The sequence below is a fragment of the Podarcis bocagei genome (genome assembly GCF_964188305.1).
Source record: "Podarcis bocagei genome assembly, chromosome: 13".
NCBI classification, from domain to species: domain Eukaryota; kingdom Metazoa; phylum Chordata; class Lepidosauria; order Squamata; family Lacertidae; genus Podarcis; species Podarcis bocagei.
In genome coordinates this window covers 57,337,358-57,365,176 of record NC_138138.1, presented here as the reverse complement: position 1 = coordinate 57,365,176, position 27,819 = coordinate 57,337,358, and the positions used below count along the sequence as shown (strand labels likewise).

The following is a 27,819-nucleotide window of genomic DNA, read 5'->3' as shown; positions in this document are numbered from 1 at the left end:
CATGAATGTAGCTAGGGATAGAGCAGTGTTTCCCAAACGTTTTTGGGCAACGGCACACCTGTTTACCGGAAAAAAATCTCGCGGCACACCACCATTAAAGCCCCGCCCCGTGACGTCAGCGCGCAGCGTCACGCCGGGAGGGACGCACAAAAGTTAAAGTTTTTTCCCTCCCCGCGAAGCAACGAAAGAGGGCGCCTCAACTCCGGGAGGTGGGCAGGGAGCGGGGGGAGCGGCCAGACGGGCTCCGCTGGGGGACTTTCGGCTGCCGGAGCCGGGGAAGGGGCGGCTGCAGCGGACCCGGAAGTGGTTGCGCCCATCGGGGGCGGTGGGAGCGCGCCGTGCGGGTTGGTGGGTGGGGGAAGGAGAGGAACAGGAGGGGGCGGCGGCGGCGGCCGGAGGCTGGACGGATCCGCGCAGGGACGGCGCGCGAGCCGGGAGGAGGCGCGAAGAAGGAGGCAAGGCGAGAGCAGCGCGGCTCGGGATGCATTCGGACTGCCGGCTGCTGCGCCCGAGACGCGGGGTATGGTGAGCAGCCCGGAGCGCCCGCTCCCCCGGGGGACCCGGCCGGCGCTGGCCTCCCTCCTCCTCCTCCTGTTGCTGCTCAGGCGGGACGCGGCGGCGCAGAAAGGTGCGTGCGGGAGCCCCGCCGCCGCCGCCCCGCCTCTCGCCGCCCGACTCGCCCGTCTCCCTCCCACGGAACACAAGGCAATGTTCGGCGGCACACTAGTGTGCCGCGGAACACCGGTTGGGAAACACTGGGATAGAGCACAGTCAGGGGAGTCTGTGGCCGCAATAATAAGAAAGTCATCTAAGTAATGGATGACGAAAGGGGAAACCAGATGTGGATTTGAAGGCCCATGCAATGAATGTGCTGAAGGTTTCAAAGGCCGCGCAGGCCACAGAGCAACCCATGGGCATAGCCTTGTCAGAATACCAGCTATCCCTGAATTTGAGTCCTAGAAAACAAAAAACTTCAGGATGAACCGGGAGCAGGCGGAAGGCTGAGACAATGTCGCAATTTGCCATTGATCCTGGAAGGAAGAACAGCAAAAGAGGTTTGATCCGAGGGGTCAGCCTCTTTTCTCTTGGCCTTAGGCCCACCCCCGGCCGGCCGTCCATTTTCCTCACTAGCCAAGGGTGGGTCAAAGGCCAGCTTAAGCAGGTGGGTGGCACCCACCCAGGTGAGCCCCACTCGGTGCCACAAACCCCGCCCACCTGTGGGGAAGGGAGGACAGATATTATCTCTTTGACATCTGCTGGGAGGGCGTTCCACAGGGCAGGTGCCACTACTGAGAAGGCCCTCTGCCTGGTTCCCTATAGCTTTGCTTCTCGCAATGAGGGAACCACCAGAAGGCCCTCAGCGCTGGACCTCAGAATCCTGGCAGAACGATGGGGGTGGAGATGTTCCTTCAGGTATACCGGGCCATGGCCATTTATGGCTTTAAAGGTCAACACCAGCACTTTGAATTGTGCTCGGAAATGTACTAATACATCACTCATACAACACGGTTATAACGTGAAAGGGGAGGTCTGGTGGCAGGAATCTGAGCATCCTGGACCCTGCCCCATGGTTCCCCTTGGCCTCCACCAAACACCCATCGAGTGTAACAAAAGAGATCTTTACATTTCCCTGTTTCCCAGCCAAGTTAATCCCACCCTTTTGTCTTCATCTGAATTTGTTATTTGTGGAATGGCTACCTGTCTGGCACTCAGGTATCAGGATGCCAGGAATTATCACTCAGGCAGAGGAGCTGCTGAGGAGCTGAGCTCACAGGTCTAGATGAATTTCTGAAGTTTTCCCAGTGAGCCAGTACAGAGATACATTGATCAGTGAATTCTTACATTTGGTATCGTGCAGCAGAGGCCCTTTGAACAGATAGGAAGAAACTGTGATGAAGTGTTTTGTGGGGACAAATCACAAGTCACAAAAGTGATTGTGCTGATTTTGGTAGTGGGCTGCATGTGCATGGTATCTGCTGGAGGGGCAACCCCCTCAACCTATACATAAATTCCTGCAACACTAGGAGCGTCAAAAGCCTTCTCCTCAGGCTGTATCAAAGCAACAGCAGCCCAGAGTCTCCTGGGAGTGGGGCTTAAAGACTCCCACTTGTGTTGCAGCAGAATATTTCTTTCAGGGGCCGCAGTCTCCTCCAGGATCCTGGCTACGATTCCTGCATTGCAGGGGCCTGGGCTGGGTGGCCTTTGGGGTCCTCTCCAAATCTACGATTCTAGGATTCTGCCATCATCACCATCTGCATAGAGAGAGATCCCAAATTGCACATATGTATATATTTATGTGTGTGAGAATACACACAAAAACACATGCATGGTCCGTGTGGGTGTTCCATAGAGATGGATTGAAGTCATCAAAGGTCAGAAGGAAATGAAACTGCTGGGGGTTTGCCAGATGACTCTCAGGGTCCTTTCCAATGATTATACAATCTTTATTCCAGCCAGTATCAGCACTGGAATCCGACTGATTTTAGGCATTGGTGTTTGAAGCTGTTCTCATATATATAAGAAGAGTTTCCATATTTGCAATTCATTTAGTTGTTATAATATATTGTAAATTGCTTTGGGGTGCCAAATGAATGAAACAAATATCTGCTCATTGTTGTTTCCAATATGCTGTATGGTGAGATTCTGCCCCATTTCTGAACAGGTGAGCTCCTGCTCCCAGACTCTCTGGCTGCTCCCAGTGGAGTTTCTGCATGTTCAAAAATGGGGGGGGGGGTTCCCAGTCAGCTGTTTGCTGTGCAGTTTATGCTTCTCATACAGGATGTTTCTGTGGCCCTTTTACATATTAAGTTCCCACCTGAAAGCATCCCAGGACAAAAATATCAGAACTGCAGGAAGTTTTTATCCAGACTCTTTATTTCAGTTCATATACAATTGTCCTCTCTTGCAAAGATGCAAATATACATGTTTGTTTTATTATTGAATGATATTTATAGAAAAATGAGAGAGGGATGGTGACCACAGCAGAGTTACAAATCATGTTCTTCTGTCAGATTGTTCCGGAAGGCACAGACGGGATCCCCACTCAGTGATGGTCTCCTTGGGGTGCAAATGAATATAACGTTCAGGCTTAATATCCTGCCCCACACTGTCAGATTCGCGCTCCAATTACACACACTCTGTTGTGTTGTGTTATGCCCCATTTAGCAGCTGGAAGGTGGCCACACCAGCAGACCAAATCCGAGAGCCCTCCTGCGTAATGGATTCTGCCACCCTTTTGCAAAACACCTGGCCAAGACCCGAGTTTCCTCCTGAGAGCAGAAAAGGCACTTTGGAAAGGTTATGGTGCCCACCATCTTGTCAGAGGGGTCCTCCTCTGTCAGAAGTTTTTAAAAAGTGGCTCCTAAGACCCTTAATCCCATAATCTGAATAAAATTGGTGAAAAAGCAGAGAGTTTGTTGAATACAATATGTCCTTGCAAGAGCGGGTGTCCAAAGCAGGCACACCGAAAATTGACAAAGCATAAGCTTATATTCCCTATATCTGAAGCGCAGGTTCCCTCCCTCGTCTCCCCACTGGCTGGGTACTGCAAGGTTTACAGCCCATCACGACCGCCTAATTTCCCTACTAAAATCCCCGCTTTTGTCGACATCTCCCATCACTCTGATTTCGAGGACCACCCCTCCTGTTTACCTTTCTCCTTATTTGGTCCATGCTTTCTATGGTTTTCACACATTGACTCAAGAGACAAAGCCACATCCTGACCACTAACAGGTGTAAACAAGTTCTATACCTGTTGAAGTATTGTGATAGGAATTTTGAGGTCTTGGGTATATGTTAAATGTTCATAAGTGTACCAACCAAGCACATACATAGATCAGCACAGGAAGACCGACCTGAAACCATTTTGATTCCCAAACTGAGCAAATGATTTCTCTGCAAGGTCAAAGTGGGAAACTTCCCCATTGTTTCTTTCCTCACAAATCCTGTCTTAAGGGCACACTTAAGATATGAATAGGGTGTGAGCCTGTGACCTGGCTTGGGAACTAAGTATTTATCATTACAAAAGATTGGCCAGGCTCCCCAGGGTATCCAATCAAGTGACCATTAAATAGGTAACCTGGCAGACAGGAGGTAAACAAGGCACTCAGATTTCTGCTGTAGACCACCTTTCCTGTGACGTAGGTATGATGTGTCTGGGGTGGTGGTCTTGAGCTACACCCCTTCTGTGATGTATGAATGGTGTTTCTGGGGGTGGTCTTGATCTACAGGGTGGCAATTTCAAAAGTCTATATAAGGCCTTGCACGCCATTGTTCTGGGTTCCTCCTCCTTTCCTGCGTGTGAGCGGAACACCCTGTTGCAACAGATCAATAAAGATCAAGCTTACTAGCTGCTTTGCTTCTCAATATTCTCTGGTTGGCCTCTGTTATCTTCTCCTACCAATAGGGAACCTACGTAAGGACTCTGTATGGGCTCTTGGATACCCCATAAGGGAAAAGGGCAATTTTTTGGTATACAAACAAACCGTCCCATTTACGAGCATCCTGACCGCAAGCTGGTCTAAATATAAGAGTATGCAGGTCTTTGCTGCTGCCTGCCGTTGCAGCCTTTTTGATATTTGGTGAAAAAAAGCAACATTATCGTCCCTCACATCCTCTGGACTTTGTCGTGCCCCTGATTTTCCCGAGAGGACAAAAGGAATATAAACTTTGGCAGTTAGACGATCTTTGCCAGGTTCTATCATTTCCACATTGCCCTCTGGTGGCCGCCCTTGGGAACAACAACCCCAGGTAAGTAAAGCACAACTCTGGGAGCCGACCCAATCCAGACAGGAGGGCAGGCGGGAGGAACTGCTGCTTTTACTCTTCTACACACACCATTGCTCACCTTGGGCACTCCAGTCTGCCTTGGGTCCTTAACTCTGGGACATACAGCTTTTAACCCCCCTCCCTTGCCCTTTCTCTGTCTCACTTGCCCTGATACCTGATCCGGAAGATGTGGATGGTGCCATTGCTCAGAGCCACGGCAAAGAGCCGCTTCCTAGGCACTGTGGCCACCCGCGGTCGGTCGATGCTGTTCTTGACAGTGAGGAACGCCCCCAACTTCTTCCCACTGGGAGAGAAGGCCACCACCTTGTTCAGCTCCCGCAAGACCACGTAAATGATGCCCGTGGCGTCGGCACAAACGCCCCCCGGCTGGCACTCGCCCAGCTGCTCCTCAGAGCACTCGGCCACCAGCTGCCCCGTCCTGGTGAACAGGACCACGCTGCGGTGGTACCAGTCCGAGCCTACAAAGCCGTCCTTGTGGTTGGCCAGGAAGACAAGGCACCTCTCTGCACTGTCCTCAGGCACAATCTTCTCCAGCAGCTGCCCCTCCAGGTCGTACACCTCCAACTGCCCAGCCACACACACTGCCATACGGTCTCCCCCCAGCCCCACCACGGCATGGCTGGCCTGCCCCCGCCCCAGGGCCTTCTGCCACACCAGGTCACCCTCACCATTCAGGAGGTAGAGGCAGGAGCCGGCCGTGAAGGCCACCTTGCTGCCCACAACGGCCACGCTGACCGGGGCCACGCCACTGGGGACAGGGACAGTGCCCTTGAACTCCCCCTGCAGGGAGAAGCGCTTCAGATTCTGGTTTTGCTTGTCGGCCACAAGAAGCTCTCCAGAGCCAAAGGGGCAGAGCCCTGTGACCAGGGGGCACTTCTGGTCGCTGGGGATCTTGACGCAGAAGCTACACGAGAAGGACGGCTTGGGTGTCAGAAAGGGGGTTCGTGGGACCTTGGGAGGAGGCACAGGGGCTACGGCTTGCTGGCAGCCCCTGAGGATGAGGGTGGTCATGTGGAATCCCTCCTTGGCAGGCAGCACTTGCTGCTGTTGCTTCCTCCTCTTCTTCTTGGCCCCTTTTGTGGCTGCCTCCTTGTGGCCCTCCGGCACTCCAGTGGGGATCTCAGCGTTGACCTCCAAGCAGAGCAGGTGGGTCTCTTTCTTTGCCCCTTTTGTGGCCGCCTCCTGGGGGCCCTCTGGCAGGTGGGTCTTCTTCTTGGCCCCATTTGTGGCCTCCTCCTTGGGGCCCTCCGGCACTCCAGTGGGGATCTCAGCGTTGACCTCCAGGCAGGGCAGGTGGGTCTTCTTCTTGGCCCCTTTTGTGGCCTCCTCCTTGGGGCCCTCCGGCACTCCAGTGGGGCTCTCCTCTCGGAACTCCAGGTGGAACAGGCGGGGGCTGCTGCCCTCAATCTCAGCGTTGACCTCCAGGCAGGGCAGGCGGGTGGCCAGCGGCTCCCAGGAGAAGCCCTGCAGATGCCTGAGACGCTCACAGATGACCTGCTCCAGGGAGACGATCTCCACCTCCCTCCCCAGACTCAGCACCTTCTGGGCAAAGGCCACGGTGCTGGAGGCCACCTGCTCTTGGAACTCCAGATCGGAGCAGAGGGCCTGGCAGGCCTTCTGCCGCTCCCTCACGTAGTCCGCCAGCTGGGCCAGGACCTCCTCCTGCTGCGCCAGCAGCCGCTGCACCGCCCGCGAGCACGCTTGCTCCACCGCATCCCGGATGCTAGCCTCGCGCCCCTGCAGCTGCGCAGCCTCCCTCTCCAGGCTGGCCCTCCCCGCCCGGATGACCTGCACCGTCTCCTCCACCCCGGCCAGGAGCTCCACGATGACCGGCCGGCGGGCCTGGGCCGCCTCAGCCAGGGGCAGGCAAGGGTGCTGGAGGTGGGCCCCCAGCCGGCACTCCCGGCAGAGGACGACGGCGCAAGGCGTGCAGAAGAAGCGCAGCTCCTCGCCGGTGTGCTCCTTGCACTGCAGCGCCTGGCGCTTCCGGATCTCCTCGTCGTGCTCCCCGGAGAGGTAGTCCTCCATGGCCACCACGCGGTGGAGGTGGGTGAGGCGGGAGCAGCGGTGCCCGCTGGCGCAGTCCCGGCACATGTCGTCAGCACAGTCCAGGCAGCGGGAGACGGCCGGCCGGCCAGCCTCCTGGCCGATGAGCGGGCAGAGGCTGCAGGTGAGCTCTGCCTCCCCCGTGGGGTGGACCAGGTCCAGCAGGCCGTTGATGAAGAAGTTGGTCCGGAGAGCACCCACGCCCCCCTCTGGGAGGGCCACCCGCTCACGGCACTCGGGGCACTGAAGCTCCTTCCGGCCTCCTGCCAACTTCCGCAGGCACTCCTGGCAGTAGCTGTGCAGGCAGGGCAGGATCTTGGGGCGGCGAAGGCGCTCCAGGCAGATGGTGCAGGTCAGGAAGCCGCTGGTGAGGGCTTCGGAGAGGGACGGGGCCTTGGCCGCCATGGTGGGGTGGTCCCTGCTGCAGGGAGGTTGCCTTGAAGGGAGAGAGAGAGAGAGAGAGAGAGAGAGAGAGAGAGAGAGAGAGAGAGAGAGAGAGAGCGCACTGTGAAAAGGATCCAGGGGTTTTAGTAAACCACAATATGAGTCAACGCTGTGATGCAGCAGCAAAAAAAGACAAATGTGATTTTAGGCGGCATCATCAGAAGTCCAGGGCAGCACAATTTAAGGAGGATACAGTGGTACCTCGGGTTAAATACTTAAATCGTTCTGGAGGTCTGTTCTTAACCTTAAACTGTTCTTAACCTGAAGTACCACTTTCGCTAATGGGGCCTCCCACTGCTGCTGTGCCACCAGAGCACAAGAAGCAAAGTTCTTAACCCAAGGTGCTATTTCTGGGTTAGCGGAGTGCGTAACCTGAAGCGTCTGTAACCCGAGGTACATCTGTATTGACAAGCTGGAAGGTATGCAGTGAAGGGCTACCAAGATGATCAAAGGTCTAGAAACCAAGCCTGATGAGAAGCGGTTGAGGGACATGGAAAAGAGGAGACTGAGAGGAGATGTGGTAGCTATCTTCAAAGATCTCCAGGGCTGCCACATGGGAAATGAAGCAAGCCTGAGTTCAGTTACAAGAAAGGACATTGCAGCGTAAACATCGGGAAGAACTTTCTGACAGTAGGAGCAGTTTGACAGTGGAGCGGATCACCATTCCCTAAGGCACAGCAGAGTCTATATTGTGGCTCGGAGCCAAGGACAGCCTCCTCCTCCCTGACTTTCCCCAGTCCTCTCGGGACAAAAGTTCTGCAAAAACCAGATATGGCTGGACTTTTCAATTCCCTGCAAGGCCAGTGTTCTCCAGGGAGGGAGCGGGAGTCCAGCAACACCTGGAGAGCCCTGCTGGGGCTCCCCCCTTTCCTCCCGCTAGGAGGCTGGGGTGACAGGGGGCTCCCCGGATCGGGGTGTCCCCGGGAGGCAGGAGGAGGAGCCCTTGCGCCTGATGTAAGGAAACCAAGGCTCTGTACAAGAAGCGCACGTCCGTAAGTGCGCTAGGTAGGAAGGCGCGCACAGGAGCGCACAGCCACAAACACGGGGAAACCCACACACGGGGTTGAAAGCGCTACTCTCCGTGGGTTGAGCTGCACAGGCGACCCCTGGTTTTTACAACACGTCCAACGGGAGTGGGGGTTAGGGGGCAGGACTTCTGGGTCCCCAGGAGACTCCTGGCCCCGGCGGGGGCGCCCTTGCCCAGCTCTCATCGAGGCCCTTGCGACCAGCGTGACCTCCCCTTCCCCGGGATCCAGGGAGAGAAGGACCGCCCCCCGACCCACCCCGGCCGCCCCTAACCCTCCGAAGGTCTCCGCGCCAAAGGCCGCCGCCCGAACCCCATATCTGGGGGGCGACTCCCGGCTGGCTGGCAGCTTGTCCGCCCACCCGCGAAGGAGCCCCTACCTCGGAGCGGCAGCTGGGCTGGGGGTCCTCCCCGCTTGCCCTTCCCCCGGAGCTCGCCCCCGAGATGTGGGGCGGGGAGCGTCACTGCACGAAAGCGAAAGCGAATCTGATGCTAGGTTTGGTTCCCAGGGGGCGGAGGATTCCGCAAGGGCAGGTATGTTAAAAGTCCAAAGGTTTAATACGGCGCCTAGTTTATTTACTGGGGTAAAACCCCGCCTAAAAGCTCAACAACTTGAATCAACAAAAAAGTTCAACAACATTGGGGTAAAACCGTAAAGAAAGCTGTGGTCGGCCCTCACGCATGTTCACTTCATCAAATCTGGCTCTCTTTGAGAAAAGTTTGGGCACCCCTGCGCAAGCCGCAGCGGGGCTGGGAGGTTGCGACAAGGGGGTCGCGGGGGGCTCCGAGCTGGTTCCGCAATGGAAGGTCTCGGCTCTCCTCGCTCCCTTTGAGCCTCGCAACCCGTCTCCTCTTGGGGCATCCAAGCTGGACCACCCCCTGAGGAGTTATCTAAGTTATCTCCTTCCAGTGAGCACTCAGGGCTGATTTCCTTCAGAATGGAGAGGTTTGATCTTCTTGCAGTCCATGGGACTCTCCAGAGTCTCCTCCAGCACCAAAGTTCAAAAGCATCCATTCTTCGGCCATCAGCCTTCTTTAGGGTCCAGCTCTCACTTCCATACATCCCTACTGGGAAAACCAGAGCTTTCACTATACGGACCTTTGTTGGCAAGGTGATGTCTCTGCTTTATATATATATATGTGCACAGCTTAAATAAAAAGACATTTTAGCCACAATATTTTTTGGGGTGGTGGAGTGGAAATGAAGACTTAAAACAATGCTCAAGACGTCTAACGTATGGGGAGGCAGTTACCAATTTTTTTTTAATGTACACCAACAGTCTTATTTGCCCCTGCCTGTATATAAATATATATGTGCAAAGCATAAATAAAAAGGCATTGTAGCAGCAATATTTTTGGGGGTGGGGGAGTGGAAATGACGACTTAAGGGGAGCTCAGAGAGAAGAAAGGCGGTGGTCCATCTGCAGCAGCGTAACTGGACGCCCTCATCTGCCCCTGCTGCAATAAAAACTCGTCTCATGTATCAGTGTCTACAGCCCCAGCAGATGCTGCAACCTTCCAACAGTTTGGCTTCACCCCTGAAGGCGCACTCCTCCATTGTCTCCCGAGACAGATGGGTGCCCAAAATCAGCTTCCCACATCTGCAAAAGCAGGCATGAAATAAAATGGGGGGGGGGAAATAAACCACAGGCATGTGATTGTGTGGAAAGTAGCAACTGGAACTATGTATAGCATAGGCATAATGATTAAACAAGACATGGTTACAAGGCAAGGTAGCCTGTTATATCAAGGGAATGGCAATACAGTGGTACCTTGGGTTACATACGCTTCAGGTTACGGACTCTGCTATCCCATGTTAAGAAATTTGCTTCAGGATGAGAACAGAAATCGTGCAGCGGCGGAGCAGCGGCAGTGGGAGACCCTGTTAGCTAAAGTGGTGCTTCAGATTAAGAACAGTTTCAGGTTAAGAACAGACCTCTAGAACAAATTAAGTTCTTAACCCAAGGTATCACGGTAAAAGTATCCAAATGCCCAAAGCCAGATTTGTTCATAGGTTGAAGGGGGGGGGGTCCTCGACTGTGTTCCTTCTTGCTTACAAATGAATAAATAATAATAATAATAATAATAATAATAATAATAATAATAATAATAATAATTTTTATTTATACCCCGCCTGATGAGAAGCGGTTGAGGGACATGGAAAAGAGGAGACTGAGAGGAGATATGGTAGCTATCTTCAAACATCTCCAGGGCTCCCACATGGGAAATGAAGCAAGCCTGAGTTCAGTTACAAAGGAGTTCAGTTACAAGAAAGGACATTGCAGCGTAAACATCAGGAAGAACTTTCTGACAGTAGGAGCAGTTTGACAGTGGAGCGGGTCACCATTCCCTAAGGCACAGCAGAGTCTATATTGTGGCTCGGAGCCAAGGACAGCCTCCCTCCTCCCTGACTTTGTCCAGTCCTCTTGGGACAAAAGTTCTGCAAACACCAGATATGGCTGGACGTTTGAATTCCCTGCAAGGCCGGTGTTCTCCAGGGAGGGAGCGGGAGTCCAGCAACACCTGGAGAGCCCTGCTGGGGCTCCCCCCTTTCCTCCCGCTAGGAGCCTGACGTGAGAGGGGGCTCCCCGGATCGAGGTGTCCCCGGGAGGCAGGAGGAGGAGCCCTTGCACCTGATGTAAGGAAATCGAGGCTCTGTACAATAAGCGCACGTCCATAAGTGCGCTAGGTAGGAAGGCGCGCACAGGAGCGCACAGCCACAAACACGGGGAAACCCACTCTCCGTGGGTTGAGCCTCACAGGCGACCCCTGGTTTTTACAACACGTCCAATGGGAGTGGGGGTTAGGGGGCAGGACATCTGGGTCCCCAGGAGACTCCTGGCACCGGCAGGGGACCCTTGCCCAGCTCTCATCGAGGCCCTTGCGACCAGCATGACCTCCCCTTCCCCGGGATCCAGGGAGCAAAGGACCGCCCCCCGACCCACCCCGGCGGACCCTAACCCTCCTAAGGTCTCCATGCCAAAGTTCACCCCCGAACCCCATATCTGGGGGGCGACTACTGACTGGCTGGCAGCTTGCCCGCCTGCCCGCGAAGGAGCCCCTACCTCGGAGCAGCAGCTGGGCTGGGGGTCCTCTCTGTTTGCCCTCCCCTGGGAGGTCGCCCCCGAGATGTGGGGCTGGAAGTGTCACCGCGCGGAAGTGAAAGCGAATTTGACGCTCACAGGGGGCGGAGGATTCCGCAAGGGCAGGTATGTTCAAAGTCCAAAGGTTTAATCTGGCGCCTAGTTTATTTACTGGGGTAACCCCCCCCAAAAAAGCTCAACTTGAATCAACAAAGAGTTCAACAACATTGGGGTAAAATCGTATAGAAAGCTTTGGTCGGCCCTCACGCATGTGCACTTCATGAAATCTGGCTTTCTTTGAAAAAACGTTTGGGCACCTCTGCGCAAGGTGCCACGGGACTGGAAGGTTGCGACAACGGGATGGCGGGGGGGCTCGGGGGTGGCAATTCTGTTAAAGGAGAAATCTGAGGGCTCCCTTGGACAAAAAACAAGGACCCCAGCCAGGAATCCCAGAGCAAAACAGCCGCCAGTCGGCTTGGTCTTGATTGAAGACTGTCGTGACAGGACTCCCACCTGCCACCAGGTGGAACAAGGTGGAAGCCCCATACAAAAGGGAACCCAAACTTTCATTAGCTGCTAATCCCCATGTTACCCCCTGACAATAATAATAATAATAATAATAATAATAATAATAATAATAATAATAAAATATTATTATTTGTAACCCGCCCATCAGGCTGGGTTTCAACAGCCATTCTGGGCAGCTTCCAACAAAGATGAAAAATACATTAAAATGTCACACATTAAAAACTTCCCTGAACAGGGCTGCCTTCAGATGCCTTCTAAATGTTAGGTAGTTGTTTGCGGGCACACGCGCTAAACCCTGTCTATGGTGCCTACCCCTTTTCCCAAATTATAAGACAAGAGACCAGAGTATGGGTTCAAATTGGCCACAACTTTATTGAATTTCAGAAATGGGAAACTTGGCACAGGCCTTGGCAGGTAACCTTTTGTAGGCTGCTGAACGCCAGCGCCCCAATGTCTTGATGTGTGTGGGGTCCCAACCCTGTATTGCCACTGAATTGGCAGCCCCGATATGGAAGCAGTGCCCAGAATATCCCTGTGGACTAACACCACAAGCAGATAAGGCTTTGCGTAAAACCGCTGTGAATTGTGATTGAGTCAACAGGCGCGTGTTTGAGTGAATGAAGAAAGGGCCATTGCACTGTGGCTGGATCCTGACAAAGTGGCGTGTGTCGCGATATGGGCAGGGGCCCACCTGTTCCGTTGGGGACAGCGCAATCGTGACCCCTTTCCGCAATTGGTCAGTTTTTGAGGACCGAATCTTGACATTCAACATATGCCCAGAGAACTTGATTTCGGTGTCTGCTAGGGAGAATGCTGCCCGAAAGATTTCCAAATTTGCCCATCAGACCTCTGGCCGGGGGTGGGCCTAAGGCCAAGAGAAAAGAGGATGACCCCTCGGCTCAAGCCTCTTTTGCTGTTCTTCCTTCCAGGATCAATGGCAAAATGTGACATTGAGTCAGCCTTCCGCCTGCTCCCGGTTCATCCTGAAGAATTTTGGCTTCTAGGACTCAAATTCAGGGATAGCTGGTATTTTGACAAGGCTATGCCCATGGGCTGCTCTGTGGCCTGCGCGGCCTTTGAAACCTTCAGCACATTCATTGCATGGGCCTTCAAAACCACATCTGGTTCCCCTTTCATCACCCATTACTTAGATGACTTTCTCATTATGGCGACCCCAGACTCCCCTGACTGCACTCTCTCCCTAACTACATTCATGCGCCTTGCAGCTGACTTTGGCATACCTCTGGCTACTGACAAGACCGAGGGCCCTTCGACTATCCTTTCCTACTTGGGTATTGAATTGGACACAATTCGGCAGTCGTCGCGCCTCCCACAGACCAAGCTGGAATCCTTGAAAGTGTTTCTGGAGGCAATGCTTGGGGTTCAAAAGACCACCCTTTGCCAGGTGCAATCCCTATTGGGTCATCTTTATTTTGCATGTAGAGTAGTGGTGCCAGGCCGTGCCTTTTGTGCCCATCTGGCTCGGCTCATGGCCGGGGGGGTAGCCCCCCACCATCACATCAGGGTGACAAAGCAGATAAAGGGCGATCTGAGGGTTTGGCTTCCATTCCTGCAGGATTATAACGGGGTTTCATTTTGGCAGAAGAGCCTTAACCCTGGGGTGGAATTCCAGGTTCATTCTGGTGCTTCTGGCCTCTGTGGCTTTGGCGTGTTCTTCAGTGGACATTGGTGTGCCCAGCCATGGCCATCTTCTTGGCACACAGCAGGCATTACTCGGGATTTAACCTTTCTGGAGTTCTTTCCTATTCTAGTTGCCATTTGCATCTGGGGAACCCTCTTCTCGAATTGCAGGGTCTGTTTCTGGTCCGACAATCAAGTGGTGGTAAGTTATAGCTAGGCAGTCAGCAAAGTCCCAGAGGGTCATAAGGGTCCTGCGCCTGTTTGTGCTGGAGTGCCTGCAGCACAATATTTCTTTCACTGCCCGCTTCATACCTGGCCTTATCAATAACATCGCTGATGCCCTGTCTCGTTTCCAGATGGAGCGTTTCCGCGCGATGGCACCAGAAGCAGCCCAGTCCCCGGACACCTTCCCAAACGATCTGTGGGAGATTGGAAGCGAGAAGTAAACCAGGGAGTATTGGCAGCAATACCACCCTCCACTAGACGTTCTTATTCCAGGGCCTGGGATGCCTTTGGGCGCTTTTGTGGCTCTGCAACATGTCGCACATCCGAGGAGGAGGTGCTTCAGTTCTTGGTGCTCCTAAAGTGCAAGGGCCTTGCCATAAAAACTTTAATGCTTTACAGGGCAGCTATTTCTTTCTTTTGTAAAGTCCGTCATTGGCCAGACCCCTGTGACAGCTTCCATGTCAAGAAGTTACTGGCTGGGTGGCGGCATGTCATTCCCCCACATCAGGATAGCAGGAAGCCTATCACCATAGATAAACTTAATCTAATTTGGAAAAAACTACCAGAGATCTGCTGGTCAAATTTTGAAACTTGTCTCTATCGGACAGCATTCTCCCTAGCCTTTTTGGGTGCCATGTGCATTGGGGAGTGTTTGGCTGGGCCCCTGCAATCAGGGTTGGCAGACAACGACATCAAGTTCTCTGGGCATACGTTGAATGTCAAGATTCGGTCCTCAAAAACTGACCAATTGCGGAAAGGGGTCACGCTTGCGCTGCCCTCGACGGAACAGGCGGTTCCCTGCCCATATCGTGACACACGCCGCTTCTTCAGGGTCCAGCCCCAGTCCAAGGGCCCTTTCTTCATTCACTCAAACACGCGCCTGTTGACTCGATCACAATTCACAGTGGTTTTACGCAAAGCCTTATCTGCTTGTGGTGTTAGTCCCCAGGAATATTACGGGCACACGTTCCATATCAGGGAATGATACAGCGGCGATGGAGGGTTGGGATCCCGCACACATCAAGACACTGGGGCGGTGGCGTTCGGCAGCCTACAAAAGCTACATTCGTCCCGGCTCCTCCTCCTTATCACTTGCAATTTAATTGTCTTACAGGTTTGCCCACCATGAAGACCTGGGTGACAGGCCACAGCATAGTCCATTGGGCAGCGGATTATGCACAGTCTCAAAATCGTGGCCATAACCTTAACATCCACCCCAAGGTACGCTTTTATTGGTTGGCCCAGCAGGGCATGCGTTGGCAGAGCTTGATGCCCATGCTGCGTAGTGCCGCAGCGACCAATGGCCCTCCAAGGGTCTTGATTATACATGCAAGGGAGAACGATCTAGTGGAGCAAAAAGGCATTGCCACAGACAGGGTTTAGTGCGTGTGCCCGCAAATAACCACCTAACATCTGAAGGCAGCCCTGTTCAGGGAAGTTTTTCATGTGTGACATTTTAATGTATTTTTCATCTTTGTTGGAAGCTGCCCAGAGTGGCTGGGGAAACCCAGCCAGATGGGCAGGGTACAAATAAATTGTTATTGTTGTTGTTGTTGTTGTTGTTGTTGTTGTTGTTGTTGTTGTTGTTGTTGTTGTTTTGGGGGGGTAGCATGGGGATTAGCAGCTAATCAAAGTTTGGGTTCTCTTTTGTTGGGGGCTTCCATCTTGTTCCACCTGGTGGCAGGTGGGAGTCCTGTGGCGACAGTCTTCAATCAAGACCAAGCCTCCTGGCTGCTGTTTTGCTCTGGGATTCCTGGCTGGTGTCCTTGTTTTTTGTCCAAGGGAGCCCTCACATTTCTCCATTAACACTAGACAGGATGGTTTTGCTCTGCCTCCAAAGTTGGAGTAATAATAATAAGTTGGAGGCAGCGATGCTTCTGAATACCAATAGGTGGAAACAGGAAAGCTTCATCTGATTGGCCACTGTGAGGACAGGATGCTGGAAGTCTATAATTTGGTGTCAAAATTAAAATCACAATGCATTAACCTAACTGGAGCAAATCTTCTTAGCTGCCAGAGCAAATCTGGCTGCCTGGTGTGTAATTTTTATGTATTTATCGGCTAAGAGGTCAACTATCAGTTCCTGGAAGGATCAATCCAAGAACCAGAAGTGGAGTTATAAATTTTTCTCTGGGCACCGTATTTAAATTGCAAATCAACTATTAGTAGTACAGTGGTACCTCGGGTTACATACGCTTCAGGTTACAGACTCCGCTAACCCAGAAATAATACCTCGGGGTAAGAACTTTGCTTTAGGATGAGAACAGAAATCGTGCTCTGGCAGCAGCAGAAGGCCCCATTAGCTAAAGTGGTGCTTCAGGTTAAGAACAGTTTCAGGTTAAGAACGGACCTCCAGAATGAATTAAGTATCCTGTGAAAAGGATCTAGGAGTCTTGGTTGACCACAAACTTGACATGAGCCAACAGTGTGACGCGGCAGCTAAAAAAGCCAATGCAATACTGGGCCTCATCAATAGGAGTATAGCATCTAGATCAAGGGAAGTAATAGTGCCACTGTATTCTGCTCTGGTCAGACCTCACCTGGAGTACTGTGTCCAGTTCTGGGCACCACAGTTCAAGAAGGACACTGACAAACTGGAACGTGTCCAGAGGAGGGCAACCAAAATGGTCAAAGGCCTGGAAACGATGCCTTATGAGGAACGGCTAAGGGAGCTGGGCATGTTTAGCCTGGAGAAGAGGAGGTTAAGGGGGGATATGATAGCCATGTTCAAATATATAAAAGGATGTCACATAGAGGAGGGAGAAAGGTTGTTTTCTGCTGCTCCAGAGAAGCGGACACGGAGCAATGGATCCAAACTACAAGAAAGAAGATTCCACCTAAACATTAGGAAGAACTTCCTGACAGTAAGAGCTGTTCGACAGTGGAATTTGCTGCCAAGGAGTGTGGTGGAGTCTCCTACTTTGGAGGTCTTTAAGCAGAGGCTTGACAACCATATGTCAGGAGTGCTCTGATGGTGTTTCCTGCTTGGCAGGGGGTTGGACTCGATGGCCCTTGTGGTCTCTTCCAACTCTATGATTCTATGTTTCTATGATTCTATGAAGTACTTAACCCGAGGTACCACTGTATTAGTAGTAGTAGTAGTAGTAGTAGTAGTAGTAGTAGTAGTAGTATACGAACCCTACACCTGTAGATCTCAGGGAAGTTCACAACCTAAAATCACAACATAAAAACAAAAACACAAAGTATTCCACAAATGGAGATTGCCGAAAAGGCCTGTTCTGGTGCTGCCCCGCTCTGGACCTCTTACGGAGGAGGCACCAATAGTGAATGATATCCTCACCCCGACTACATAAGTGCATTTCTGTTCCATGTGTGCTACTCCAAGATTTCTCCCCTCTGAGCACCTATTGAAATCCAAGTTCAACCAAGGCCCTGCGTAACTGTGGAAAAGTCGGCATCTCAAGGCAGTGAGGCCCTGAATGGATGTCCTTAATTTGAGGGTACCAAACAGAACAATGGGCAGCGATAAAGGATGGCCCTGCCTTGGCCGGCTTCGTGGTCAAAGATCCAGTTTCTAAGATCATGCAAACTCAGAGATAAATATTTCTCATTTTGGAGAGTCTGACACTTTGGGGCACCAGCCTCCTGCCCGTAGCTGCTCCAACCAGCAGAGCTTGGTGAAAATATGGTCCTCAAAGGCATTTAGTATCTGAGATGAGCTAAATCAAGTCTGGCTGCTATCAAGGGGAGACCCAACTCAGCTCTAAGATGAGCCCATGGAGTTCCAGCAGAAAGCCCACCGGCCCAACATCTGGAGAACATCTGGTTGGCTGGACTGGGCAGGCTTGAAGAGGAGGACTGAGCTACAAGACACGCTAGCTAAGCGAAACCTCCCTATTCAGAGGCAGTCTACCTCCAAATGCCAGTTGCTGGGGTGGGGCACTGCCCTTTCTGCCCTGCTCATGGCCCTCCGCCCAGCCAGGGTGGCAGAGCCGATGCCAGTGAACTTGGCGGTTTCTGCTCGGTGTGGCCCTCCTTCGATTCTTCTCCTCCAAGCTCTGAACTTGAACTCAAGACGGTGAAACCTTTCCTTTTTAATCCTCTTAATCAGCAAGATCTCCTGAAACCAAAGCAGGCTGCCCCAGCTGCATCTAGCCTCTTTCCATGACACACACGCGCAAGCAGGGGTGCGCACAGTCAGCCGACCGCAAGTTACGCAACTCCTGTTGCATAACCTTGAATTCCTACATGCCAAAGGACGGCCCGAAAGCGAGAGGGGAGGAGGCTCCCTCGGAAGCCCAGTGACATGAGGAAACCTCTGGGCTCGCCCCTCTCGCATTCCTCTTGTCACAACAGTCACAGAAGTCGCCAGCTGTGCCGCTGGGCCACATTCTTGGGTGGGGGGTGCCGGCCTGCAACTTCTTTCCCCAAAGAGGAGCCCTGCAAGGTTGCGCTGCGGAGGCCCAGGGACGAGGCTGGCTGAAGGCCGGTTCAGACATGCAGCCACACGGCTGGATCCGTGGGCGATGGGGCGAAGGTGGCGCATGATGCATCAGCAGCAGCCTCTGTGGGGAGGGTGGGACGTTGCTCTGCAGGAGGAGGCTGAGTTGGGTATATTTATTCAACATTCGTAGGCCACACTTTCATGAAAATACAGCAAAGTACAGCATACCGTGCAAGAACAGGCGCCCACACATGCGAGAAGCCCCACATTTGTGTCTCCAGGCCACGGAACCACAGAATCCTATAATTGCAGAGTTGGAAGGGAACCCTGAGGGTCATCTAACCCAACCCCCTGCAATGGGGAAGGAAAGGGGGGGTCTGAACAGGCCTGCAGGTGAATCTGCTGTGGCGACTGCTTGTCTGAACACTCAGGCAGATTACAAAAGTTCTGAAGGATTCATAAACACACAATGCGCCCACTTAGAGCTCCAGCCAAAGATTCTGTTATTTTTTTTGGGGGGGGGGCTGGCATCCTCTGGCAACAGCAGAGGGGTGTGAAAGGAGAGTGTGGGCCTGTAGCAGGAGTTGCTGTTGCATCACCCTGGCAGACTTGTGGAGGGTCAGGCTAGATGACCGCTGGGAACCGTTCCCAACTCTACGATCTTATGAGGTTTGCCCTGGTGGATTGGGCCCCTTGTTCATTAGCTAGAGAAGAGGAGCAGAGGGTGGGGAAACCCTTTGGATCTGGGAAATCATAGAATTGTAGAGTTGGGAGGGGTCCCCAGGGTCATCTAGTCCAGCCCCCCTGCTGCAGGAATCTTTGCCCAATGTGGTGCCCAGGGAATAGTATGCAGAGATAAGATGCATCTAGCTGTGCTTCAGTTACCCAAATATATGGGGCCGGCTTTTCCTACCTGTTGCAAATGTTTCAATCTACAGCGTGTATCTCTCACGCCAACCCCAGAGAGCCACTGGTGTGTTAAAACCAGGAATTGGGGGGGGGCAGTTAAACAATTTCCCCCAAACCCCAAGTCCCCACCACAGCCTCGAACTAAGGCCAGGACAAATGACCGTTTACGCAAGCACCATAAACGCACCTCAGCAAAAAGGCTCAGATAAGCAGTCTATGAAATTGTAGCAATACTGTAAGCAGATACCATGAATGGTGCTGGTTCCAAAATAGAATCAAATAATCGCCAAAATTCAACGGTTTGACGGATTTCCTTGCTTCCAGCGGCTAATGACTCCTCTGGAAGAGGGGAATCCATAATCCCTTAACCACAAGGTCACATACTCCTTCCCCCTCCACAAGGCAGGAGGCGATCAAGGGCAGCACATACCCCAGACAGACATCCATCGGGATAGGGGATTGAATCCTCGTGCTTTCGAAGGAGAAGCGCAGGAGAGCCCCGCAGCCGGAGGGATGTGTAAATACTTTTTATTGTTCTTTGGGGAAGAGGGTAGTTAAAAGGTGTCGGGAACTGGGGCTGTTGGAAGGGATGGGTGACAGGCTCATGTTTCTAAATGCGAAAACACTCCTACTTATCCATGTTTTTATACCGTATTTTATGCTGCTTTTATAATTGTTTTAAATTTGTTGTTAGCCGCCCTGAGCCCGGTTTTTGAACCGGGAAAGGCGGGGTATAAATAAAAAATTATTATTATTATTATTATTATTATTATTATTATTATTATTATTATTATTATCATTATTATTACTTTGTGACATATTTGTATGGGGATGCTGCTGGAAAACGTATTATGGGAAATAGGGAGAGGTCTTAAAAGTTCACGCAGCCCGAGAATTGGGGGGGTTCGCCACTCTTTGTGTGTTTGAACCTTGCTGCAACAAATAAAGATCAGGTCTACGGACCGCTGTTTGCTTCTTCAACTTGGCTGGAGACTCCTTCCTTTGCTGACCAGAGAGAGGGGCGCCCCAAGGAGCTGGGCAGCGGAGTAAATCCGCACCCCAGATTTTTTTCTTTATCAGGTGGTAGGATCCTGGCAGACCTCCCCCCTATACACACTTTGGCCGTCGAAGCGTTTTGGTGCTGGTGAGAGAACTCCTGCCCTGTCACTCAGAGAGCTCCCCCCGCCCCTGCGCGCCTCTCCGCGATCTTCGGATTCCTCAAGAGCCGGCTCTGCGCCTTCTTCCAAGACCAGAGACAGCAGTGACTCAGCTTGGCTGCTGCTCTGAGACTTGTGTGGGACCCGGCAGGGATCCTGGGCGTGCCTCCCGCCCCCCCCCGCCCCCCCATCTGTCACGTTGAACTCCTTGTGCTAAGCTGGGACTCGGTTCCTCTGTCATCCGAAGGAAAACTTTGCCCGGGGAATAGTTTCCAAAACCGACAGCCCACAGAAACCAGAGTCGTGGCTGCGTGGTAACCGCTTGTGTGCACGTGTGTGCAGTGGGGAGGGGGAGCTAAAGAAAGTCTCCGTGCGCGCACATGCACACACACACACACACACACACACACACACACACACACACACAGGGCTGGCATTCCTCCGTGGCGCAGGGAGCAAGCGGGCACATGTCTCTCCATGTGGCCAAGCTCACCGCGTCTGTCTGCCGGCCAGCCGCGCCCACATCTCTTCTCTGCAGGGGCTCATAGCTCACAGCCCAGCCTCCCGCCCAGAACTCTCACCCAGACCTCTAAGCCTCCGGGGCTGTGGGGATGAGTCTGTGTCTGGGAGGGAGAGGGCAGGCGCCCCTTCCCCCTGGGGCAGGGGCTGAGCCCCGAGTGGGGTGAGTGGGTTCTTCCTGATTCATCGCTGGGGAGAAAAGCCGGAGGAGGAATTGGCAGCCACCTCCAGCAACACTTCAAAGATGCTGGAAGCCTGGAGAAGACCCTAGAGTTTCGGATGATATCTTGCATGGTGTCTTGGACTGGCTGGAGGAAGGGGAGCGGTGGGGCCCCCCCAAGGGAAACCCCAGAGGAGGAAGGCTCAGAGCCCTGGGATTGGTGGTGGGACCCTGAGGCCAGAGGGAGAAGATTGCGGGGAGGAGGTGATGATGGATGCTGAAGGGGCAACAGGGTTTAGTGAGCAGGAAGAACCTGTGACAGGGAGCAGTTCAGATGCGGAGGATGAAGCAGAACATCTCTGGGAGCAGCTGACCAGCTCAGGGGGTACAGGACAGGCTATGGCAAGGGGCGTCCACTGCCCCCCTCCCTCTGCCTAAGTCCTTCTTTATGCAGCACAGAGTTAAACTGTGGAACTCCCTCCCACAGGATGGCCACCAACTTGGAATTCCATGGAGGAGGGGAGAGCTATCGATGGCTTTTGCTCTGTCTCCACTGTCAGGGGCAGCGATGCTTCTGAACCCCAGTTGCTGAAAAGCACAGGAGAGCAGAGGTCTCTCGGGCTTGTGTGCTTCTCACCTGGTAAGAAGGGGGTGTTGGACTCAGTGGGCCTGATCCCGCAGGCTCTTCACAGAATCTTGGAGGGGGCCACGAGGAGCATCTAGTCCAGCCCCCGCAATGCACCAACCACCAAAGGAACCATCACAGCTCCTCCTCTCTCTGTCTCTCTCTATGTTCTTCCATCCTGACACCCACCTTCCCAGAAAGCCCAGTCATTCCTTGGGCTCCCCCTCGGGGCTTTCCAAGCGTCTGGGATGAGGATGAGACGCCCCCTCAGGAAGCATCTGGAGAAAGAGAGGAAACCCAAAGGCCTTTTCGGAGATGGAGCGACAGGGACAGGAAGGACGGAGGAAGGCTCCGGCGGCAGATAAAGCCAGCGAGGAATTCTGGGCTGCACCGAACCCGGCGGCTCCACGGCAGCTGGGGGTGACTCAACTATGGAGAACCTGGAGCTGGGGGCGTGGGGGGGCGTGTGTGTGATTGATGGGCCCTATTGAGGGGAGGGGAGCTGGGGAGAGGGCCAGGGCCCAAGAAAAGGGGCCCATTGAGGCCAGCACCCACTCTTCACAGTGGCCAGCCAGATGCATTGCCCAGATTTGTTGTTGAGTTGTTTAGTCGTGTCCGCCTCTTCGTGACCCCATAGACCAGAGCACGCCAGGCTCTCCTGTCTTCCACTGCCTCCCGCAGTTTGGTCAAACTCATGCTGGTAGCTTCGAGAACACTGTCCCACCATCTCATCCTCTGTCGTCCCCTTCTCCTTGCGCCCTCCATCTTTCCCAACACCAGGGTCTTTTCCAGGGAGTCTTCTCTGCTCATGAGGTGGCCAAAGTCTTGGAGCCTCAGCTTCAGGATCTGTCCTTCCAGTGAGCACTCAGGGCTGATTTCCTTCAGAATGGAGAGGTTTGATCTTCTTGCAGTCCATGGGACTCTCAAGAGTCTCCTCCAGCACCAGAATTCAAAAGCATCCATTCTTCGGCCATCAGCCTTCTTGATGGTCCAGCTCTCACTTCCATACATCACTACTGGGGAAACCATGGCTTTAACTATACGGACCTTTGTTGGCAAGGTGATGTCTCTGCTTTTTAAGATGCTGTCTAGGTTTGTCATTGCTTTTCTCCCAAGGAGCAGGCGTCTTTTAATTTCGTGACTGCTGTCACCATCTGCAGTGATCATGGAGCCCAAGAAAGTAAAATCTCTCACTGCCTCCATTTCTTCCCCTTCTATTTGTCAGGAGGTGATGGGACCAGTGGCCATGATCTTCCTTTTTTTGATGTTGAGTTTTTTTGATTGCCCAGCTTAAGAAAGCTAATAACAGCCCGGGACTCATAGCCAGGATGGGCCCCCTGTGAAACTGCCCTGCATGAACCAGCCCCTGGCGAGGAATTGGGTGGATCCCATCCAGAGGGTGCTGGGCTCTGGCTTCCTCCTGTTAACGGAAAAATCTGAGGGCTCTCTTGGACAAAAAGTAAAGACACCAACCAGGATAACTTGGAGCAAAACAGCAGCCTGTAGGCTTGGCCTTTATTGATCTGTTGCAACAGGGTGTTTCCCTCACTAGCAAGAGAGAGAAAAGACCCAGAACAATGGGCTGCAAGACCTTATAAAAACTTTTGAAATTCCCCTCCTCTAGGTCAAGCCCACCCCCAGAAACATCATGCATACATTTCAGAAAGGAGGGGTTGACATCATGCATACGTTACAGAAAGGGTTGACATCATGCATACATTACAGAAAGGAGGGGTTGAGGGAGGAGTTGTGGTGGTAACCTGAGTGTCCTGTCACCCGGCTGGTTCCTCCTTTCCCCCTCCCCATGAGTCACTTCCAGGAGACAAAGGGGAGTTTGCAGTTTCCTGCCCCCAGAGGGAAGATCTGATCATTGTCCTTTGTTTCAGCCTGTGGTGAATCCACTGTTCTTTGTGATTTTTGATTGTCTTCTGTCTGGGATTATCAGGGTTGACATAGCAACTGGGCAGGGTTCCTGTGGATGTGCTGGTATGCTGAAGAGATTATGGCTGACCAGAAACCAAGCACCCCCCTTTGATCCTTTGATAGTCTTTGTCACATGGAGTAAAAAATGGAACAGTGCAAATCCGATGTATGGTTGATTTTCTATGAATTTATAACAGAAATGTGGCATATGTAGTGTGTGAGTGTGAGTGTGTGTGAAGTTTGTGCAAACAGAATGATTGGGGTGGGGGGGTTCCTGCTACAGTTCCCCCCTTCGGAGATAAGATTGCAAAGGTGGCTACTTTGCAATCCTTTTCTCCGCACAATTTAAGGTGGTAAATAATAACCTGGTATTCTCCGTCCCAGATGTGTGTGTCCAATGGTGTAACAGTGCACTGCTCAGTTACTTGTGGTATTCTAGCACCTTGGAAGAAATATTTTCTCAATAGTGATCTATGCTTTACATTTAGGCAGGAAGGTCCACTAATGACTGAAAAGTGCAGTTTGCTTCCCCCCCGCCATTTGTGTGTTCTCAGGTGTCAAGGTAGCTCTTCTGTGGTCTCACATCGGCATGGTGTCGCAGTAGTGGTAATCCCTGGTGAATCCACTTAGGGCTTTCATATTTATCATGTAGCCTGGTACCCACCACAGCTGGCACAGGTTTCGGACACGTCCTGAGAGAAATGTCTTTGCCTTGGCCAAAATCCATGGGATTTATTACAGGCTCTGGTCTCACAGTCCTTGGAAGTTGATCACTTGCACTTTAAGGACCAAAAAGCTAATTGCAGCCTGGATACACTTGCCCAATTCAAACTGAGTCCAATTTGAATTTATGTGCCCATGGTTCTCAACCTTTCAAACCAGTCTGTAAAGGAAAAACCGTTCTTAAAAGGGCACTTTGTCCAAATAAGTCAATTTAACTCTATAAGGGATCATTCCTGCTAAACCAAAGCATGTGCACCTTCATGTATCTTATAAGCTTCTCCTTGGTAAAGCAAGTTTTTGCACATTTTAAAATGGATAGGGAAAGTTGGCAGAGTGCCAGGTGGGACAATGAAATGTGGTTATCTAAACATTGGACTACACAATAGTGTGAGCTATCAGAAAGTATAAAATGCATGAGAATTGGTATGCAAGCAATAAGACATTAAACATAAAAATTACACACAAAAATACCCCCCCTTGTGGAAATAACACACTGTCAGACACATTTCAACATTCCTACATAATAACACTTAATACAAAACAAACTAATTAAATATCAGTTGCATATCTTGACACAATTGTGATCTTTTACGCATGTATCTTTTGAATCCTGGAACACAGAGGCTTGAGGTTCAAGTGAAAAGATGTCCTTGCAAGTCAACTCCACCCCCCTTCGTCAGGCCCACTCCCCTGGCAGTCTATATCCTTTGAAAGAGATAGCTGTGGGCACTTGAAAACTCTGGTGTCTTGTGATGACGGAAGAACTGAGTTGAGGGGTTGTTGCTGCTTTCATCATTGCACATCTGTATAGGTGATATCCTGTAAGGGGCAGGGTTTTGGGGCTTAAAGACAGTTAGAAAAGGGAGGGGGCAAAAGGCAAAAAGGATGTCCTTCGGTTTCTGTTGGAAGCTGCAAATAATAAAAATCTTAGCGAATTAAGCGTTTCATTCATTCCAATATTATTATTACATTTTCCTATAACTACTGTTATTATCTGCCAAGTTCGTTTGCTTTCCTTCACTTTGGAGAGAAAGAGAACTGTAAAAAATACAAAGGTTACGAAATGCAAAAGAAAGCAAAAAATTAGATTACCAGTCAGATGGAAACAAACTTGACACAAAGACAACAGATTTAGAAAAGAATTATTATTAAATATATTATCAAAACCACGCAGATTACTACTAGACTGAAAAAAATGGGATAACCATGGGGAAAAAACTTTAAATTCACCATGTGCTATTTGATAAAAGAACTTCATGAAACTGACTTTCAACATGTGATGAACATGTCCCCAAAGTAAAACACACACACACAAAATGACCTATGAGGAACCAAATAAATAAATGCTAAAACATCTGTTTTGGCATTCTAACATCCCAAATGAAAATAAAATAGTGTTTCTTGATGTGACAACATCAACTGTAATGTTAATACGGGAAATGAGTTAATACCAAGAAAAATGAATGGCAATTTAAAGTTGTGCAGGTACCTTGCACTAGCCAAAATGACAGAATTAATAAGAAATGCTCAGGCAAAAAGGTAAACAAATACCATTCACCAAACAATGTTTGGTTGTGCTTCGATTAACTTCATAGACATCATGGAGAAACAGATTAAATAAATGAAAACAGATTATTTGTAACTTTAAAAAAAGTGTCAAAGCCATAAAGAGATGGAAGTCAGGGATTCAGACTTGTTTCACAGAACAGAAAGAAAGTTGCTGTGGGAGGAAAAAGGGACAAACACTTTGTTATCGGGGTTCACATATCCTGTTAAAAGGGAAAATTATTTCATGTGAGAAGCCTGTCAGGAAATGCTGTTCCTAAAATTCCCATTGAGGGGGGAATGCTTTGATATTTACCTGTGAAAAGAATTTGGCATGTTAAGATTTGGAACTTGGAAAGCTCTTGACTTTTGATGGGCTAGTTGTTGCTTTGTTTTGTTTTGTTTAGCCTTTTGTCTTAAGTAGCCCCTGGAGCAAAGACAGATTAAGGGTGATTTCCCTCAATGGTTCCTCAATGGTTCCGAGTTTTCTTTTACATTTGGAAGAAACCTCCTCTCCCCCCTTACAGTTTCCCCCTTCCTCTCTCTCTCTTCTTTAGCTGATCTAGCCTCTGTGCATGTGCAGAGTTCATGTCTCAGCAAACCTTTTATACTATTGAAAATGTTGCATCCTTTGGCTAAATTACCATTTGAATAAGGGAAGGGAAGGGTAAGGAGTAGATTTTGAAAACAGGGTTTGATTTTAAACCAAAAAGAGAAACTCAGCAATTTAAGTATTCACCAAAGCTAGCAATTTCAGCCCAAGCAAACTGAGACTGCTTCCTTTATGTACAGGAAAGGGCTAATATCCCTCTGGCCATTCGCGGAACAATCAACCGCTCTCTTATTTATGAGTAAAAATGACCAGGGTTAGAATTCATAGGTTTTTTTTTTATTTTTTAACATTCTCAGCCATTTCAGCCTTACCATTTGCAAACACTGTAATCACTCAAATGCTTGATATTACCAGTTGGGCTTCACCTCTCACCTTTTAAAACTAAAGAGCAAAGCTAGGCTGAATTTCAACTCCATTACCACACCAGAATTTAAGAATTACCCTCCAATGCTTGCAGACACATGGTCTTCCACACAGCCACAAATTGGGAGAGTTGAAAGGGACCCTGGGGTCATCTAGTCCAACCCTCCAAAATATAGGGTTCACAGCAAGATTTCGCAGCAAGATTTGTACTACCAAAGAGGCATACACATTTAAGTACAGATTTACAGCTGGGAAAGGAAACATCTATACTCCTGAGAGGATCTCTTATAAAGCACAGTTAAAGCAGCCCTAGATTTGATTTTTTTTTAAAGGGAATACACAAGTGTTGCCCCCTCCCCTCTTTGCAGTTTCCTTTAAAGGAAGCTTACTCGGGAGTAAATTTACCTAGCACAGAAGTAAGAAGGGAGAAAACAACTGAAAGAGGCAGAGTGAAAAAACAAGGGGGAGGGGGGGGCATTTTCTAACAAAAGAGGCCATGAAGTCTTATAGAGACTGGTATCAGGAGCCTTACAATAACTCTTCTGTCCAATCAAATCGAAGTTAAAACTGGACTCAAATATTTTTTCTTAGAATGAACACCATACTTTTATAGGCATACGCTTAATGAAATACATACACTGCATTTTAGCTTGAGAGAGCAGTTGTGCTCAACTAGGCTTTTGCAGCAGAAACATTAGGTTAACTTCTCCTTCTCACAAACTCAAAAGTTACAACAAACATCATTTGCCATTAGACTTAGAATCACCCTCCTCACTTAAAACTAGAAGAAAGAGGTGGGGTAATCCCCCTTTCAGAACACAAGTAGCACGTATACAGGATTTCACCACTTGGGAGGGAAACTCTCTTTTAGAGCCTCTCTCAAATAACAAACAATTGCACACTCCATTCTCCATTTTGTTTTGTTTTAAGATTGATAAGGCGCAACATGGCTTCCTTAGATTTAAGATTTTTGAAGCAAGCTTGCAATTTAAAACTGTGCATTTTAGAACATGGGCTGTTATTATATCTACTGCCTTCTGTGCACCATTAAGTTTACAGTTCCACGTTCCAGCTCTAGGCTACAGTTTAACAACACAA

At 50.8% G+C, this 27,819-nt stretch overlaps 2 pseudogenes across 4 annotated transcripts in view; both read right to left on the bottom strand.

Moving 5' to 3' along the window:
- Positions 1 to 2,856: 2,856 nt before the first annotated feature.
- LOC308572040 (E3 ubiquitin-protein ligase TRIM56 pseudogene) lies at positions 2,857 to 8,775 on the bottom strand (annotated as a pseudogene). Of its 3 annotated transcripts, XR_014013413.1 has the most exons (3): positions 8,683 to 8,775; positions 4,180 to 7,270; positions 2,857 to 4,127 (listed from the first exon to the last, which is right to left on the bottom strand). The product of XR_014013413.1 is annotated as an E3 ubiquitin-protein ligase TRIM56 pseudogene (transcript). The 3 variants fall into 3 exon arrangements; XR_014013412.1 differs by having other exon boundaries at positions 2,857 to 7,270; XR_014013414.1 differs by having other exon boundaries at positions 2,857 to 7,255; positions 8,683 to 8,759.
- LOC308572042 (E3 ubiquitin-protein ligase TRIM56 pseudogene) overlaps positions 2,857 to 27,819 on the bottom strand; it is a 49,350-nt pseudogene continuing 24,387 nt past the window's right edge. Inside the window, exon 3 of the transcript XR_014013407.1 lies at positions 2,857 to 3,651. The product of XR_014013407.1 is annotated as an E3 ubiquitin-protein ligase TRIM56 pseudogene (transcript). The remainder of the gene's footprint in view (positions 3,652 to 27,819) is intronic.